This window comes from Zonotrichia albicollis, chromosome 6 (assembly GCF_047830755.1).
Source record: "Zonotrichia albicollis isolate bZonAlb1 chromosome 6, bZonAlb1.hap1, whole genome shotgun sequence".
NCBI lineage: Eukaryota > Metazoa > Chordata > Aves > Passeriformes > Passerellidae > Zonotrichia > Zonotrichia albicollis.
Genome location: NC_133824.1, coordinates 27,358,612 through 27,377,615, shown reverse-complemented (window position 1 = coordinate 27,377,615; position 19,004 = coordinate 27,358,612). Strand labels below are relative to the sequence as shown.

Below are 19,004 nucleotides of genomic sequence, written 5' to 3'. Positions count from 1 at the left end.
ATCCTCATCAGGTTCCATCCTTCCCCTTGCAGCACTCTTATGAGTAGGAAAAGATACCAGTAACCTTGTCTACTTTCTGCATGTAACTCCCCTGCTTGGATGCAGAAAGCCAGGCTGGGCACAAGGAACATAATTTAAGAGCATCTGATCTCAGGCTTGGTAAATTGGGCCCATTGTACAACCCCCTGTCTGTATCACTGTACATACAGAGTACATAATTATGAAGCTGCATTTTTGCCCTCTGAACAACCTCCATATGATACCCAGGAGATATTTCCCATTCTCAGCACTGTCGTGTCATTCACTTTCCTGCTTGTTTTGACTGTTTGTCTCTCAAGCTGAAGTGTCTAGAACTGGGAAAGCCACAGCCAAGAAAAGTCATTAATACAAACATAACTAATACTTATAATGGACACTCAAAGAAAAGTATTCCACAATGCATTATCTTGTTTTCCACATAGCTCAGTAAGGGCTAGAGTGCCTTAGAGCTCTATTCTGCTTTGGGTCCCTTCCATTTTCCTCCAAGCAGCAAGGGCACCTCAGAGCAATGAGGATCTTCTGGCCCTTTAACAATCCCCTTGCCCGCCAGACTTCCTCCTTTCATAGCCCCCATGTGCTCCCTCCCCTCTTCCCCAGGGCTAGTTAATATGTGCCAAATCCTGACACCCTGAATGGTTTCCCAACGCCGACACTAATCACGTTTTCGGGAGCAGGTCAGCAGTGAAGGAGCTGAAATTCGTGTGAAAAAGTCCCTGGGATGGCCCCGGTGCCTCACACCTGCATGCCCTATTCATCTGCACTGTTTACACATTGTCATCCACAATTAATTCTTTCCAGGGACGCTCCACTGCCTGCCCTCCCGTTGCACAGGGACCCCATTCTGAGCTGTTGTGTCTGTTAAATTGAGCATGGGGTGCTGCGATTAAATTAAGTTTTGTGGCACTCTCTTTCTCTCCCTCCCTTGCCTTCTCTTTTCTCTCCATTAATAACGATGCCTGATGGAAGATTGCTGGCACTGGAGTAAAGAAGTAATTACAGGCACTAAAAGTAGGGAAAGAAAAGTTTCTGTGTGGAAATGTGAATGGGGACATCTTTTCTGGCTAGCCGACATTTCTCTCAGCGCGAGGTGGGAACCACATCCGCATGCAATTCCAGGATACAAGCAGAAGAAAGGAGAGGAGGGCATGGGGGCACACATGATGATCTCCCATAGAGCAAACTGCCAAAATTTGGTTGTGTGAGTGTCTTTAGCCACTGGCCCGAATATAGGTTTTCTTCAGCAATTCACATTCTCACCTTCTACTACAGCTACATTTGTGCATATGCATGGCATACACCAGCCCAGTTGCTCTTCTCACAAAGTGTCATACCCAAAGGCACAGGGAGAAATTGCCTGGCTAACAGGCTAGCAAGTCACCTCCTCACACTGGCACACTCCTGCACTGTTGCGTAAAACAAGGAATAAGAATGGCTCACTGGAGAGGAGAAGGAAAACAAGAGGACAGGAATTTGACCAGCTTCTGCAAAACCTCAAGGCAGCAGCTTTTTTTGCCAAGTATTTTGCTCATGCATGAAGTGGACAACTGGTTTTTATTACTGGGACCTCTTCAAAGTTGAAGAGCCATTTTTGCTGAAAACAGAAATGTGCAGCTTTCCAAGCAAGTGGAGCTGGGTGGATTTGGCTTTACATCTTTGTTCAGCTACTTGCAGGACTCGCTACCACAACAGACCGCAGTCCCACAGCATAGCACACAAAGTGTCCCCTTGGTAAGAAGGGCAGGGCTCAGACTCTTCCAGCCAGCAGCCTGCATTAGAGCTATTGCCAAACTAAAGAGCAGCCTCTGTTTGCTCATGTCAGCCATACACCAAAAAAAACCCACCAAACAACAAAAAACAAACCCAAAAAAAGAAAAACACCTGAAAATCACCTGGAGGAAAGTTCTGAGGCCCCAATATCCAAGACACACATGAAACATAACAAAATTAATTGACTACAAGCACAGTCTTTTAAGGCTTGGCAAATAGCAGCCTCTCTGATTTTTATCCTATGTAAGAAAAATGCCCCTGCAAGACAAAAATCTTTATGTTGGCAATTAAAGAAACAACCTCCTCCTAAATACCACTATAAAATACTGTTGCATGTACATAGGAAACCTGCTGAATATAAAGCACGTGCTACATCCCCCTCTAGTGCTGAACTACTACAGAATAACAACCTAATGCTGCTACTGCTTTCTTCAGGTGGAGCAGAGACCTTTCTGCAACAATCTGTAATTAAACTCCATAAAAAACCTGAAGGACAGCTGCCACATGTGAAAGGCACTTTATGGGGTGATTGCTCTACAAAAGATGGGGCTGAGAAGTCCAAAAGTCCTTAAAATTAACAAGATTTTAATACTTCCTAAATACCAATGTGAATTCAGGACAAATTTGTTTCATTTAGCAAGTCTCCTTAGTCATTCTGTACTTCCTTTTAAAAACTAGGGAGCTGTACACATCACACACCTGATCAACACCTATCCCATGGCATCACAGGTCTTCAGAGCTTCACCAAGCACCTAGACAAAACAGCCCCTCTATGAGCACCAGCTAGAATTATGACCCTCCCAGTCATCTTCCACCACAGCAGCCATGGTCTTGCAGTCCTTATTCAGGTAAGGAGCCTGGCTGAGTCAGGCAGGGAGCACCAGCTTTCACCAGCTACCTGAATTCCATTGCATTATCGTGTCTCACCTCCTGCCTCACCCACAAGGACCATCAGGCCTGACACCAGGGGTGTACCAGCCCTACAGGTCTCCAAGGTGCATGACAGCGCACACCAAAATCATGCTGACTGTGAGTCTTAGTTCTCAAGCATGCATGGCAGTGTGTGTTGCGTGTCCCAGACTCTCCCATGCTGAGTGACACAGAGCTCTTCAGTCTACATTTACCTTGTGTCCCTCTGTGCTGTTAAGAGGAGAGGGAAGAAGCCAGAGAGAAGTCAGGTATCAGGGAAAGTCAGAGCTGAAGAAGGCCCCGGGGGCTGGAGACAGCAGAGGCAGGCTGGCTTCAGCAGGTTACCTGGGTCAGGCTGGGTAGAGCTCAGGATTTACAAGCAGCATGGGCACAGATATTGGTCTAGCTGGCAGCCCCAGCTGGATGTGGGAACACAGCAGTACAGCACAACACCAGCACCATGCTCCTTGCCCCATCCTTCCTCATCAGCTGACAGAGCCTGCTTACACAGTCCTTCCAACCTGATACTACAGGCACAGAGCACACGAATTTTATCAAAAGGCTTCTGTGGCCTTCTGGCAAAAACACCATCACTCAGCAGAGTGGTGCAGCTGAGGCTCCTGTACCAGCCAGCCATGTTTCACCACCAGCTGCAAACACTCTCTGCCTCCTCTTTTTATTCAGCCTTTAGGAGAATAAACCCAATCCTTCTTTCCAGGTGGGTGAAACTTGCCAAAGAACAGCTGAACGTAGGTCTTTATAATGGAGGTGTTTGAGTAACCTTAGTGGCAGGTGTTGAGAGCAGCCCTGCCTATGAAAACTTGAGGTGAAGGCTCTTGATTTAATTATTTTCCTGAAGCAGAACTACTAGCACTCTTAGTAATATAACTGTTACAAAGCCTGCAAGCTGCCTACCACCCTTTCCTCCCATTGAAACAACGAGAGTGGAGGATGTTCAGCAAATTATACCACTTGCCCAGTTAATAAACAATTCACAAAATTATGCACTGTTTTGAAGTGCTCTATAAGCATATATTAATCAATCATTAAATAATTAAGATAACTCTCTGTTCTTTTTCTCTGGCACTCCTGAGTTGATGGATGTTCCTATAGCAACAGAGGAGCAGGAGTGAGGGCAGGGGAACGCGGGGCTCAGAGGCGATGCTAGCACGGGACCTTTGCTCTCCAGCCCTCCAAAAGTCACGCAGGGCAAGCGGAAGGGGGCTGCCAGAGGTGACATGCAGGAAGGAGGCTTTCAATTTTAATGGAAATTCTAACGATGACAGTCTATGCAAATAAGTACATGAAAGAGGAGAGGAAACAGACCGGGGGAAGGGGGAGAGAAATTAACCCTGGTTCAGATTTCAAAGCAGAGCCAGGAATAATTTTTGGAGCTAAGAATAGTTGCAGTGCATCTTGTTCTCACTGGGCTCGAGCCTTGCATAATCCTTAGACTCGGGGTCTGAAATTTCAGCTGGGAGGGGGAGGGAAGCCAGCCTGAACAGTCCAGGAAATGTGGCTGTCCAGTCTGCAGTTCCATCACCTTTATGATTCCTTTGTGTCACCAAAAAGCACTCTTTAACAAAGGAGCTGTCCTTCTGCTTTTGCAGGGCCCTTGCAGTTGTTTTGCAAATGAGATTGCTTGATTGGTGAGCAAAATCAGAGATCTTTTGAAGCTGTTGCCCAGTAAAGGGGGAGGGCAAGGAGTTCAATTATCCCTCACAGTAAGTACTAGGATCTGCTTCATCCTATAAAGAGCTGTTGAGAATTAACCAAAGCAACTTCTGAACTGACTTTTACATAAATTTCATCAGAAATCCCAGGAAGACCTTAGTGCCACCTGCAGAAAAGAGCAGAGTCTGCTGAATTCCCAGGAGACACTCCTGTCCCTTTGCAGCCTCCTCACCTCCCTTGAGGACAGCTGAACCAGAGGCTGCCCCAGCCCCAGCTAGTCCCCAAGCAGGCAAATAGGGTCTTCAGCTTGTTGGGAAATCTGCTGAACCAACACCAAAGGGCAGCTCCTCCACTACATCCAGACTGGAGACCTTGTGGAGGTTATTGTTTAGATCACATGAACACCTAGTGGGAACCCACTGAGAGATCTTTTTAAATCAGAAAACAGTTTCTGCAACACAAAAAGTGCCTATGGGAAGAGAGGGATGCTGCTGACAAGAAATGATGTTTTGTCACAGTGAACTGGAACCAAGCACTTTGCTTCAACTACCACAAATTTTTTCATTTCAGCTGAGTTCAGCATGGAAAGGAACTTTCCCGAAAAAGCCTTTTTTTTTTTTTTTTCCTGTGCTTGGGGCCTGTGGCTGAGCACTCACTGAGAACAATGTGGACCTTGCCCAAGCTTTATGGGAGCTGGGCAGAGCTCCCAAGGAGCACAGACCAGAGGAGAGAATGGACCCAAACCCAAGGAAAGGCACTGCCTATTTTAATGTTAAGCAGACTTGAAATTAAACATTTCATGTCAGTTCAATAAATTGAAACAAAACATTCCTACCTCAGAAATGTCAAAATGCTTCACTTTGATCCAAAAAAATGTCAAAACAGAACAGGGAAACATTTCTGAACATGACTGTTATAATTCCAGGAAACAATTTTTCCTAATTTTTGCCCCAGTTTGTTCTGTTCTGAAAAACAGAAATTCAAAATTTCACAAAGCTGTAGTTAGAGCCATTTATCACAGGAGGGACCAATACTGCTTATATATGCATGTGTGTGTGAGCACTGTCACTCCCATACACAGCACATCCACCGTGCCTTTCAGTGGCACCCCCAGGACACTCTCAGGGCTGGTTTCACCCCCAAAGAGCTGCCAGGCCTCCAGCCCCATGGCCAGAGAATGCCCTTCCGTCTGTAGGAGGTCCCACATGCCTGGAGTATCCAGTACAAGTGCACTGTCAAACACAGGTGATGGCTGTCCACAAGTTACCTTAAAAACAGGGTGTTTAGGGCTGGCACAGCCATCTCTACCAACACCACAGGGTTCACACACAACCCAGCTCAGAGTCCTCCTGCTCTCCTCCAGGGCAGACCCAGGGTTTGGTGCTGATGTGAATAACAAGAAACTGGTTTGAATAATCTCCTGTTTTGGGAACAAGTGTTAAAAACAGCATGTACTTTAAAAAAAGAGGGAAGAGTGTAGGAATTTCACATCTGCAGTATAATTTGACCTGTGATGTTAATTTATGTTGCTGAAGATCCTCTCCCCTGAACATAATTAAGAACATGCTAATATGGAGAAAGATGACATGCTCCTAATCATGCACTGCATGCCCAAGGTGGATCCATGTATCTATTTTCACCTCAGTAAGTGTAATCCTAAGGCTGCATCCAGTAACAGTTTGATGACTTTGTATGGACTCTCCTACAGTGTTCTTGCTGCCCAGCTGAGGCCTACAAATATGGCTGGCTGTGTCACTGGTCCCTTACAGAAAGTGCTCCTGGGAGTTCTCTGTGCCAGGCAACACCTAAACCAGGGAATAAAATCTTCCCCTGTGCTCCCTCTCTGTCCACCAAAGCTTTTTAGCTGTTTTGTTTCCCATTTGCTTAGAATAGCCTTCTTCTTCCAAAAAGCTAAAAGACATTCTAAAACATCTCTGTATATTTATTTTTCACAGTCTTTCAAGTGTTGACTTCCTCTCCATGACATACCTTCAGAGTCCCCTGAGTCCCCTGGTGCTAGGTCCTGTCTTGTTCCTGTAAGCTGAGGACACTGTAAGGGATCCACTGTGGCTCTTTTGCACTGGTGGGATAGCTGACATGACCAGATTAGCCACATACACCTTAGCCCTCTAGACCAAACTGGCCAGGACTCCATGCTCCTCTCCTGCCAGACTCGCAGCACCCATTGCCTTGGTTTCCCTGCTATAGACCAGTCTTTCCCTGGTACCTTCACCGGGGGAAATTTTCTGTATCTTGGTCTCTTCCTTACTGAGGGAAAAACCCCTCTCTTAGATATTTCCCAGCTGGCATTTCTGCAAAAGCAGCACCTATCATCATCTCTGGACATACAGTGTTGCACCAGGAGATATATTTCTCTCTTTTTTTATAAATAATGCATAATAATATTTCATTCTGCTAATTCTCTGATTGTCTCCAACACTTCCAAACTCATTCACCCTCCAACCATGTAAGAATAAACTGCAGGGACAATTCATATCACATCTACAGCTGAACACTCTCTTGCGCTCCATGGCTGCCCAAACAGTACCCTCTGGACTCATTCCCAGTGGATTGGCAGGAGCTCAGGGCTTACAGGCTCTCTGAAGCTTGTATCTCATGCAAAATCAGTTTCTTGCTGAGACGTTGCAGTTTCTTCATAAGGCTCCTGCAAAAGTCTAAAAGAACATGCAGAAGACTTTATCCATGACAGGGCTGTCCTGAGCCGCAAGAGGACATGGATCTGAGATGGGCTGCCTTCCTGGTGATGATTGTTGCCACCTCCTCGAAACAGCTTGCAGCAGCCTTGCCAATTGCTGGGTTTTATCCCTAAATATAGGAAGGTTTTAGGCTTTATGTGATGAAGATGAGTAAGAGATGTTCCTTGTAGGGACAGAAGCATTCTGACACTTCAAGGAAGCAGTACAGCCCCTTTGAGAACCAAGGTATGCATTGTTTTAAAAATAGAAGATAATAAGATAAAGTATAACCATGGGAAGAAAGAAGTGTGTAGGTTATGTTCCAAAAGCCTCCTCTCTGAAGCTTCAGAGGTTGCCATCATCCCCCTTGAAGATTATTTCAAGACTAATATATGGATCTTGAGTGTGGCTGTTACCATGGGCACATATCTAATCAAATGGAGCCTAATTATGCATATTACCCAGTTTGGCATTTGGAAGCACTTCAGTGATGATACTTCTGCTTGTCTGACAAATAACATGATTATTCAGTAAGCTGCATATGTTTTAATGTTGGATTTTTGTTCTTTGGTAAGAAACTGTCTAGCTAACCAAAAGGGCTTCTCACTTGCAAAGTCATAACCATTAGCAACCAAATTCAATTAATTACGTTTGATAAGCTAATAAATATATTTAGGACTTTTTGTGCTAAGCTCAGTCACCTTTAGAAAACACTTCATCATTAGTCACCAAAAAATGAAGTGTTCTCTTTTTTCCAAGGATGAGAGCACTTAAAAAATTAAGTTTAACATTATAAATTACAATGTTATTTGCTTTAAAAATAGATTTTAAAATTGATGCTTGCCTTCAGCTTCAAAACTGGTCTGAAAACAGATTCTTTATAAATGTCTTGGATTTATGGGAAAAGCAAGGAATTTTGCAGAATCATGTCAGAAAAAAAGTTGGTGACGCTCATTCTCACGGCCTCACTATATAAAAAATGTGTTCTCCCACCCTGCTACAATGCCCCCAACACAAATAGAGGGCAAGATTTTTTCCTGTGACACCCACAAAAGAGGAGATTGCCAGCAGAAAGACAGTGGGATGGGTAGTGACAGAGGCTGCAGAGCTGGGCCATGTTTTAAATAATCTGTGACAATAAGCTGGGAGACAAGACAGGAGCCTGACAGGCTTGGGTCAAAGTCCCGGGGAGAGGAGCAATCCACCTGTGCAAACAGCAACATGTTTTCCTTCTCTGTCTCTCTGCTGGTTTTACTTGACTAGTTTTCTTATAACTGTATTTAGGAAAAAGACAGAGAAAGACCCATCTGGAATTGTGTTGTTTTACCTTCAATCCCCATCACACCCACATACAGGTGCCAGAAGGACACACAGCTGGGAGAACCTGCCAGTTACAGCAGCATCTTTCAACCCCTCTTCCATGCCCTGAAATGATAATGAGAGAAGAAAGAGACCTTGTAAATCACCAGGTGACCAGAGGCACACCACCTTCTGTGCTTTTCTTCCTGTGACACAGTTTCCCCAAATCTGCAAGAGAGAAATAGGCAAAGTGTGGAGCTGAGTACAGGAATGAAACAAACTCCTGAGCTGCAGGAGGAACTGGTAGAACAGAACAGAAAACCACCCAAATTGGAGGTGTCCTGTCCAGACTAGCAGGAAAAAAGTGTCTCTACCAGAGTGAGCGATGAGTAGGTCAGACCATGACAAGACAGAAGAAGTACTTGGCAGGATGAGCCATGTGATGTCCAGATGAGAGATCACTGACACCAGCACAAGTTTTGGCAGGTTGGCTTAGGCACAATTCTTGTAGAAACCCATTGGTGAGCACAGATGTTGATCAGAAAGAAGACAGGGACTCTCTTTTGCAGCCTCAGTGTGGATGTATGAAAGACCCCCAGCAGACCACTATCTTCAGCATGAGGATACCGGCCCCAACCACTGGGCAGGTGGTCTGTAAGGGCATGGCTTACCTGGTGCTGCCAGGTAAGTCATGCCCTTACAGAGTGCTGAGTGCTCCTGCTCCAGCTGCTCAGTTAGCTTGTACTGAGCTGGTAGGATTGGAGTTCATATGGCTGCCACTGTAACACTTAGGTTAGATGCCATTTATGTAAAATTGAAGTGTCAATAATAAACCACAAAACAATAGTTGGAATATGGGTGTCCTTGCTACAGGTGGGAGTGTATCATTCAATTCTGGTTGTCATCTGACTCAGCCAGCAGATTCTGTGGGAAATCAATTTTGAAGTTCTCTGCTCCAGTTACTCTGTGACACCTGGCACCATACAGCCTCCTCTCCCTCCCCCAGCACCCCACATCATTAAAAGTAATTAAACTCTTGTCCCATGGTGTCCAGGTGTCACAAGACACCTGGTAAGTCTCACCTCTAACCTCTAACTACCCTCTTGGCTGTGCTAGAGTAGCAGCACTGCAGATGCTGCCTGTGGGGCTCAGTCTGCTCCCACCAAAGTGCTGGGTGAGCTGCTGGTGGGGCACCCCCAGCTCTGCCTGGTTTTCCAGGGCACGGTGGGGAGCTGCAAGTTAATCAGCAGTGCCCCACAGCAGGTCAGCACACACAGATATCTGTGTTTTCCCATGTTTGTCATTTTCTATCAGCCTCCATTTTCCTCCAAACCTCTTTGGTGTCCCAATTAATCCAGAGGGTTTTCATTTACTCGGGCTGTCCAAATCAGCAACACACGAATACCCCCCACAATCTCTGCCAACAGCTCGTAATACATTTTAACTGCTCCTAGGCCTTTGATGTGTTAGCCTTCTGGGCAACATTATCATTACCCTTTATATACCTCTGTGGGTGAATGCAGCGCTGCACATGCTATGTACAACGGGTTTGCTTGTGCCTGAAATAAAGCACATTGTCCTAAGAACCTGCAAGAATTGTGCCCTCTTTGCTAGCAAAGCCCTGAACCAGCCCAAAACAAACACAAATAACATGAGCTTATGGTGAGCTTATTTTCAAACTGGAAGAGCAAATATAGCGAGGAACAGGAAAAACCAAAAAAGGTGTTTGCCCAGGGAGAAGCTTTAGTGGGAGAAAAGAGTCCTGGTATACTCTGGAAGTGTGGGCATCATGTCAGGGGAAGCAGATAGGGTGCCATGCAGATGTGCACATGCTAGAAGTACATATGGAATGGAATACATCATTCCAGCTGAAGTATCAGATGTAGGCAAATTCAGGAAAATATAATGGGAAAAATTTAGGGAGGCAGGATTATTGTGGTCCCAGAGTGGGGCATTCTTCACAACTTTAGAGACATTTATGGTTCTGAGGTCTCTTGTAGTTGAAATAGTTACAACTGTATTTCTCAGGGAATATAAATCAGTGTGGGTGGCACCGGCTGACAATTTGGAAGGGTGCTCAGCCCAGCTGGGAAAATGTGAAAACAGAGCCCTGAAAGATTAGTTAGAGGTGGCATAGGTTAGCCAAGGTTGGTTCCACAGGACCCACACGACTCACAGCTGCTTACAATAGAGGAGTGGAGAAACAAGCTCTGTGTAATAAGATATTTTAGTGGGAAATGATGGATATACAATGTTAATATGGGTACACCGTATTAACATACGGAGTACCCAAGCCCAGCCAGTGAGGGAGGGTGTCCAGACCTTGCCCAGCCAGCTTGTAGCCCCTGAAGTTTTCTACTTGTCTTGCCAATTCTTTTACCAAAGGTAATAAATTTCTCCCCCGGTCTCCACAGTCACCCTCTAGCTGTAAAACAAAGTGATGCTCATTGTTGCCCTTCTTTATCCAGAGGGCTGATTTTTGTTTTATAAATTCAAATAATAACTTCCCTGTTTGCAGGCATCATACTGTAAAGGATGGGCTGGTCCGTGCCCATGCAGTACAGACCTTGTTAAAGCGAGCATGGCCAGCCTCCAGATCCTCCAGCTCCGCAAGGGGCTCATACTAGATTAAATTAGGAGTAGCTCAGAAAGCTGAGAGGCAGAGAAAGGGGCTGCTTGCATTGGTCCCTAAAACAGGAGTGAGCCCTTCCCCACTCCCCCTGAAAGCACGTGGGGATAAATGGATCACAGAGGAGAGCTATTGAAAGTGTCTGGGGGAGGCCTGGTTTCAAGCAGGGCATGGGATGAACAATAGCTGCCATTTTGAAGCAATGGAGCCCAGAGTGCTCTTGAGGAGGTGACGGAAAGCACTGTCACAGGGTTCCACCCTGGCTTGTGAAATAAATGGCCCCTGAGAGCTCATTGTGCAATGGCTGCTGACGTGCAAAGCCAGCGCTGAAAAACATCAACTGTGCTTTCTAAAAATATGAAAGAGCAGTGCCCAAGGGAGGTGGCTTGGGAAGGGAGAAGCATAGGGAAGAGCCCAGCAGTGTTGCTGTATCCCTGCAGGATTTCTGGGAAGGCACCGTGCCTTTCTGTGCCCTGCTGAGAGCAGGGTCACACTGGGGCCCTGCTCATAGGAGTCACCAGCCGTGCAAAGCCCCTGGAGGAAAGAGCCCCTGTCCTTCACGAGTCCTCAGGGAAGATCACACCCCTGCAGCAAGCTTTGCAGGTGGGAGATAATCCTCCAAGCCAAGCTGTTCACACCTGGCTGCAACTGAGCAGGGGAAAGGGGTGCTCCTGCCCCTGGTGAGCTCCTTGGACCTTCCCCACGAGGACAGCAGGCTGCAAGACCTTGGAGAGGTTTTGCTGCCCAGCAGGGCTGAAGGATGTGGCCAAACACAACCAGGCAGGGCAGCCCTGCCTCTGCCACTTCAGGAATCCTGGCCACTGTCACCACCTCTGGCTGCCCTTCCAAGCCCCCAGAGGTGGAGGAGGCTCCTCAGCTGCAGGAGAGGCCACCCAAGAAAGAAGTGCAGAAAGAGTTAAAGCTGGTAATTAAAATTCCCAGCAGAAAAATATGATCTGGGGAGAGAAAATCATCCTTTCCATCACTGCCAACCCCACATACTCAAAAATTATGCATCAGGCTCCAGAGAATCCCAGCTTTAAAATTGCAAGGCATTTTGTTCTGTTTTTCACAGAAAATTATAAACATTTGAGCTTTTCCTACTTGCACTCTGGTCTCCTGAAATTTATGATCACATTTTCAAACTTTTCTGCAAATCCCTGAGGGCTACAAACTTCTTTTTTTATAAAATAGAATTGAGTAGCTCATCTAATGCCCACACCTTTGCACCAAACAACAAAGATAAAAGGCTTATGCTAAAATGAGGAGTATAGGAAACACTGGAGATCTCAAGAATGAACACCCCGAAGTCATTTTTCTCTAGGGTTGCACAAAAAAATGTTAAGATGTTTTAACCAACATCACATTGCTTAAGTATTTTATTTGCCAGCATGAAGAACAGGTTTACAGTGTCATTTTGCTTCCAATAATAATGTTGCTTGCAGCCAGGCACTGCAGGAAAGTTAAAACTGAGCTGCTCTCTCTGCCTTAGGGGATAGAGGAGCACACAGTTTCTAGGACCCTATGGTGTGCTCAGCATTGCTGCTGCTCATGGAGCAGGGCAGGCTGCAAAGCATTATCCAGAGTGAAGCCCAGACCTGCCCTTCCATCTTTAGCCTGATCCATACAGAAATGTCTTGGACAAAAGGGACAGGTGGGCACCATCCCACAGTCTACCGAGCGGGTAGACTGTGGGAAATATATCAGCCAGTAGAGAGGTCAGTGATCCTCCGAGATTAAAGGCTGATCTGAGTGTGAACTCGCTATCATGCCTCTTGAAAGGATTTGGCATGTAACAGCCTGATTATTGATTGCTGTCCTTAAGACAATGTGATCCTCTCCTTTGCACTGATCCTGTTAGCTTTATTTACCACAGCACTTGCTGAAACATCCTCTCGCAGAGATAATGGCTTCCTTTGGTTGCTGTCAGAACAAATGGAAACAAAAACATGCTGCTAATAGTTGTGTCCTACTCTAATTAATTAAAGCAAGACAAAAGCACTGCACTGCTGGGTTCGGCTTGCCATTGCCTGGGTGCCTGGAGAGGCCCCAAGCACAGGGGCTGACCACAGAAATACCAATAACACAGCAGTGCCTAACACACAAGATTTCCACCAGCCCAGAAAGTCAGCAAAACATTCATGAGGAATAGGAATATGTTTGGCACCCAAACTGGGATCCAGCCACCCAGAGGCTGCTGTTCTAGACAGACTTCAGCCCACATGGGCCTAAGGAGCTGCCAAGATGGCAGATGGGTAAAGTACAAATTAGCAAATCTTGAAATTTTTGTGGCACATCTGCACCATACAAAAAAGCCAATAGCTCTGTCCAGGCAGGCAGTAACAGAGTTTTAGCAGGATGGTGGAAGAGAGGCAGAAATTGGCTCGCCTGCATCTTACAGCGTGATGCTAAGCAAGGAAATAAGTCCAGCTCTCTTCCCTTGCAAGTGAAGACCATAAACTCTGCACATCCTGCCTCTTCAGACTGAATCAGGGTCCAGTCACAACAAGTACAAGTTGAAGAAAAAGGGAACAAAGTAAATGGAGTGCACCAATCCAAACTAAAAAGCAGTGGCATAGCCACAGCACTGAGCACTCACAGAGCTCACACTGTAAACAAACAAGTCCCCATATCCAAGGGCTGCTGAACACACAGATACTTATGATTTCTCTGCTGATGCATTACGGTCACAAAAGCTTGGCCAGCAGTCCAGGACTATGCAGGCTTCAAACATCCCTTGGGAGGTGGTTTCAGGTGCCCCTTAGCTGTGGTGCTGCCTTGTGAATGCCTGCTGTCCTCCATGCCCACTCGGGGTGCTCCTCTGGGCTGGAACACTCAGGACACCCCAGTGAGTGTCCTGTGGGTGCATGAGGGTCTTGGACTCTTTCATTAATCCGTGGCTGTTCCTGAGCACCTTATTTCTTACTTTCCACTTTCCTAACCATCTCCTGAATTAAATCTTCATATTCATTATGTAGGAAGAAGGACTAGTGCATGTCACTAATTGAGCAGTTTAAAGCTATGATGTTAGAACTTGAGCACAACCTAATGAAAGAAATTATTTAAAATATAAGCTTTGATACAAAATAAGCATACTCACCTCAGCTGAAGGTGCAATTGCCTTTTGTAGGTGTACAGCATCCACAGCTGGAAGTTAGGCAAACGACTGGGCATGCCCACAGCAGCTCTCAGAAGCTCATGCCAAAGAGGATTCTCACATGACCCAGAGAGAACACAGCATTTTCTGTAGAGTTATCACCCTGCAAAGGTCAAAGAAGAGTAGTTAATGCTCATTTCTCCTCTGAAAATAAGAGCAATAGTCAAGGCTATACAGACTGGAGACAGGTTTAGGGAAATGTCCTGCTGACACCATTTTATCAAAGTTGCAAGAAAACTTAGGCTGTCCAATTTTTTGGAAGCTGTCTTTGACATCTGGTCCCTAAAGAAATGAAACATTCAAGATTAACTAGACCCACTAATTACATAGTAAATAACTACAATGGACAATAAAAATATCTCTTCCTACAGAGAAAAATAAGCATCACAGATATGAACAGACTTCCTTCTATAGAGTTTTTCATTAAAAATCTGCCCTTGAGGTGAACCTGCTTCAACACCACACTGACACCCTTCCTGCAGGCAGAGGTAGGAAAAACAGAGACATCCTTTGTATCTGGGAAGATGGGTTGCCCCCAGTGCTCCCCTCAACCCATCAGCAGGGGGGTTTCTGCCCCAGACCTGCAGCTTGCTTCCCACCAAGGGAAAACAGTCTTTGCCACGTATCATCACACTGGCCACTGCTACAGGTTCCTTGGGGAAACAGAAAATTTGTCACAGCAGCCAGAAATCCATGGCAACCTGGGCTTGCCTACCATACACATAACCCTTCTCCAGAGCTCTCTGTCTGGAATAACTTAAAATCCTCAGGGTAGTGTCACCACTGGAAGGATGGGGTAAGACCCTTCCCACTCACCAAGGCCCTTAGGTATTTCCCAGTGCGGGTGGAAAGCCTTGCTCAAGAAATTCAGAGGGAGATTCAGTGTACTGATATGATAGAAATGTTGGTCTAAATGACTGAAGCATCTCACGCTCTTGGGAGCAGTATTTCTTTCTACAGAGTTTCCTACACTGCTCAGGGTATAAACAATGCCTACCCGCCCAGCAAACTCAAATTTAAAATAATCTGACAGAGAAGAGGCATCAGAGCAAGCTTCTTTTTCACTGCTGGCCAACAGGGGCATGCTCTGGCTGACATGAACGAGACCACCCTGGGTCTCCAGCTGGGACAAAGCCCTCAGTCACAGCTGGAACAAGTCATGCCAGGTCATGATTGTCTCTGCAGAAGCTCTCCTTGCTCCATTCCCACTCCAGCATAGTGCCCACATGTGGTCAGGGCTGTGGTGGGCAAAGTGCTACAAAATTACACAGAAATTAGCAAATTGATTAGCCAAGCACATAACAGTACAGTTCCCACTGTTTTCACAAATCTTACCTGAGCAAAACGTGGGCATCAGAGGTCAAAGACATGCCTTGTCTTGTGGGCCAACAGTGTGAAATCTGACATAATCAAGCACCACTGCTCCTGTTGGGCACATCTGCTGAAACAGGGCCTTTAGGCAGCCACTAGACTGAGCTCAAGTTATGTTAAATTCTGTAAAAACACAGGAGAGATGATGATCTCAGCTGCAAACTAAGAAATCGGACTTCAACCCCCCACCACTGAAAGGGGCACATAAACCATTTTGTATATATCAGAGGAATTTATGAAGCTGCATTATAAAAGCATGAAGCGCTAACTCCTTCCAAAAAAAAAAAAAAATCCTCAACACAGTTCATTTTGAGCTTCAACAGGAAGTCTGCAAGGTCGTATACATTTTCTTATTCCTTTTTTAAACATTTCTTTCAATGCCTCCGGGTTGCTAAGCATCGCTTGATGCCTGCTGCATTAGACCGTACCTGAATTTGGAATATCGTGCTCGGTCAAGGCGATCTAAGCAGTCTTTGGGCGGTGTGTTTTGGGCGGCGCGCTCTGCTCTCCGGGCATGCGATCACTGCCCTCCAGCGGCACCGGCCGGGCAGGATCCGCCGCGGCAGCCGAGCCAGGTCAGGGCCAGCGCGGAGCCCGCCCGGCTGCTGCAGCGCCCCTGAGCCCTCAGTGCCCTCCCGCGGGCCCGGCTGCTGCAGCGCCCCTCAGCTCGCACTGAAAGGCGGACAGCGCTGTAAGGGCAGCTGGGAGTTTGCCTTTCAGGAGCTGAGCCCTTCCAGGGAGCGGCCGAAGCACGAAAAGGGCACGCTTTGCCCAGGGGTTAAACAGCCGGCTCCTGCAAGGCGAGCGCGTCCTCTGAGGCAAGGCGGGTCCCCAGGTGCGACTCCCGGGCCCGCTGCCCTGCAGTGGGAGCGCGCTCCTTCCTCCAGCCTTCCCTCAGCCATCCCGCCACCCAGGCCCTGCCGCCGAGAGCAGCGGCTTTACAGCTGAGATGCAGCTCTTTGGCCACACTTCAATGCAAACTTCCAGCTCTGGTGCCCATGTCAAATAACTAGATGCACAAGCATGAACCAGGGTGAAATAACGATCATACTTTCTTCAACCAGTCTCTTCCTTGAATCCTGTGGTGTTTCCTCCATTAACTACCAGGAACCAGTAGGAATGCTCGAACAATGTACAACTAACAGGCATTTTTTAAATTATTAGACTCATTTAAACATTTTTCTACAGTCCTAGAAAGGGTGAGAATGTTAGAACATTGTCATTTTAAAAACCTGAGCTACACTGAGTTTAGGGGAAGAGTAGCAGCACTTTATAAGCACTTTATTGCTTGGCTTGACTCATTCTTTCTTACAAAATTCAGCACTCAGCTGAAAGACAAACATGGTGAAAACCAAGCATTTCTTTAGGAAGATTTCTGGGGATTCACAGGGGAAAAACTCTTTAAGTGAGGGATAAAGAATTGCTGTGGGCTTTGCTCCTGCAGTTTATCTTAATTCGTATGGATCTTGCCCACGTACTACTTGGGCAGCCCTTGCTTGTGCCTGGTAGTCTTGCAGATGCCTACAGAAAATCAAACTGCACACAGTGCTGCAGGGCTCCTCACCCCACCTGCTCATCCAGAGCCCAGCAGTGAGCCAAGGCACTACTGTGCCACCACAGTGACACAGGGGGCTCAAGGCACCATCTGTGACTTACTGAAGGGCCCCTTGTCCCCAAGAAGGGCAGTGTGGTGCTCACAAGGGTGTAGGAGAAGCCATGGGCATGGATGTGCAGACCACTGAGAGCCACAGGCACTGCTCCTTCCCACCCGATGGGGATGACTGTGCTGACCTCCTGAGCTGTTGTTGGTGCTTTTCCGGCCTGGCTGCCAGCCTGGAAAACAAAGTTCCCAACCAAAGCAAGAGCAAGGGGGGAGGAACACGTAGCTCTGACATTCCTGCCTGCCTCCAGCAATGTTTCCAGAGCAATAGGGCTGCAGAGGCTGAGCCTGCTGAGCTCCCAGATGAACAGAAGCAATGGACATGCTACTGCAGCATCATAATGCCCTTCAGCAAAGGAATTAGAGCTCAGCCATAGTGCAGCAAATCTCCCCAGTTAAAATCCCTTCCTCAGTCCTGGTAGTACAACTACCAAAGAACAGCAACTTCCCTCTCTGTGAGGCTCTTTTAGACCCAGGCTTTATACCCTGCAAGCAGAAGATGGGATTTTACCAAGGGGGATTTTCTTGAAGCTGGAGGACTGAAGAGTATTACAGCTCACCAAGCCCAGCCAGGAAAGGATGGCGCAGCGGGTGATCTGCCAAAGCTTCCTACAGCTGCATCCACTGGCACTAAGGTAACAGCATCCATTTTGCTCTGGTTTAACATGATCAGCTCTTTTCTAGAGTCCCTCCCTTGACCTAGGGGATGACTAAGGTCAATCTGAGGGCAATAACTGCCTTAGATGAAGGCAAAACCTGCTGAGGGATCAGGAAGTATGACACCTGAGGGCATGGCAGGTGTAGGGAAGCCCATCCCCTATTATAGCCAGGGACAGGGAGCAGTGGCAGGATGAGCAGCAGGCACCCTTGCAGAAGCTGGAGGATCAACCACCTTTCCAGTCCCTCTTTGTGCCCCAGCACCAGCTGCCAGGCCCTGCTTCCCTGCACACCCCAGCACTGAGTGCGTGTCATGCCGTGCAGCCTTGAAAACACAGGGCAGGTGCCAATCTGGGCTGGGGAACAGCTGCCTCTTTGGCTTTGCTTGGACAGTTTGTGTCTGATGTGTCTGTTTGATGTCTGCAGCCCCAGCTGGATCACAGTGCAGAACACCCCAGGCCCTGAATGCAGCCCTGCTGTGCCCATGGGTCCCAGCCTTGCACTGCAGAGGTCAGTTGCGGTACCTACCATGCAGAACTTTCCCTCAGCACCAAGGAGGGAATAATATTTTCAGAGTTGGTAAGGCTTGGAGAATTAATTCCTATATGCAACCAAAATATTTCTAGACAGTGGCAGATTCCTAACACATCAGGAAAAGAGATCTGAAGGCCCCTAAGAGTTTACTAGAGAAATTACTCATCTGCATAGTAATATCTTCCTAGACTTCACTATCAAAAGCTTTACTTATGGCCAGAAGAATAAGTATTTTATAATCTCATTAAAAACAAAGTACCCTGGATACATCATGTTTTCAAGTACTGGCCTCAGCAGTATCTTGTGAATGAGAGGAGCTCTGGTTCATTTTCCTTTGTATGAAGTGCCCATGTTTACCTGTCTTCTCTATCCACCTTGAGCTGTCTTCCTCTTGCTCTCACCAGCTGTCTTATTGTGAGGGTGGATGCTGGAAGAAGTGGAGGACCAGAGCAGAAGATACACAAACTGCACAGGATATTTCCAAAATGAATGGGGTTCACAGCTGATTGCTCTAAATGCAGATTTCTGTTTCAACAGGTGCTGAAGACTAAGAGTGGTGTCCTGAAAGAGAGCCCATGTTTTGCTTCCATTAATTTAATATTATTTGGACTT

General features: G+C 46.7%; 1 protein-coding gene across 1 annotated transcript in view; it reads right to left on the bottom strand.

Moving 5' to 3' along the window:
- Positions 1-18,950, bottom strand: part of SMOC1 (SPARC related modular calcium binding 1) — a 169,973-nt gene extending 151,023 nt beyond the window's left edge. Inside the window, exons 1-4 of the mRNA XM_026793639.2 lie at positions 18,750-18,950; positions 15,506-15,664; positions 14,114-14,273; positions 8,413-8,510 (exon numbers count right to left, since the gene is read on the bottom strand). The gene's annotated coding sequence lies outside the window, so the exon portion shown is untranslated. The remainder of the gene's footprint in view (positions 1-8,412; positions 8,511-14,113; positions 14,274-15,505; positions 15,665-18,749) is intronic.
- Positions 18,951-19,004: the final 54 nt, after the last annotated feature.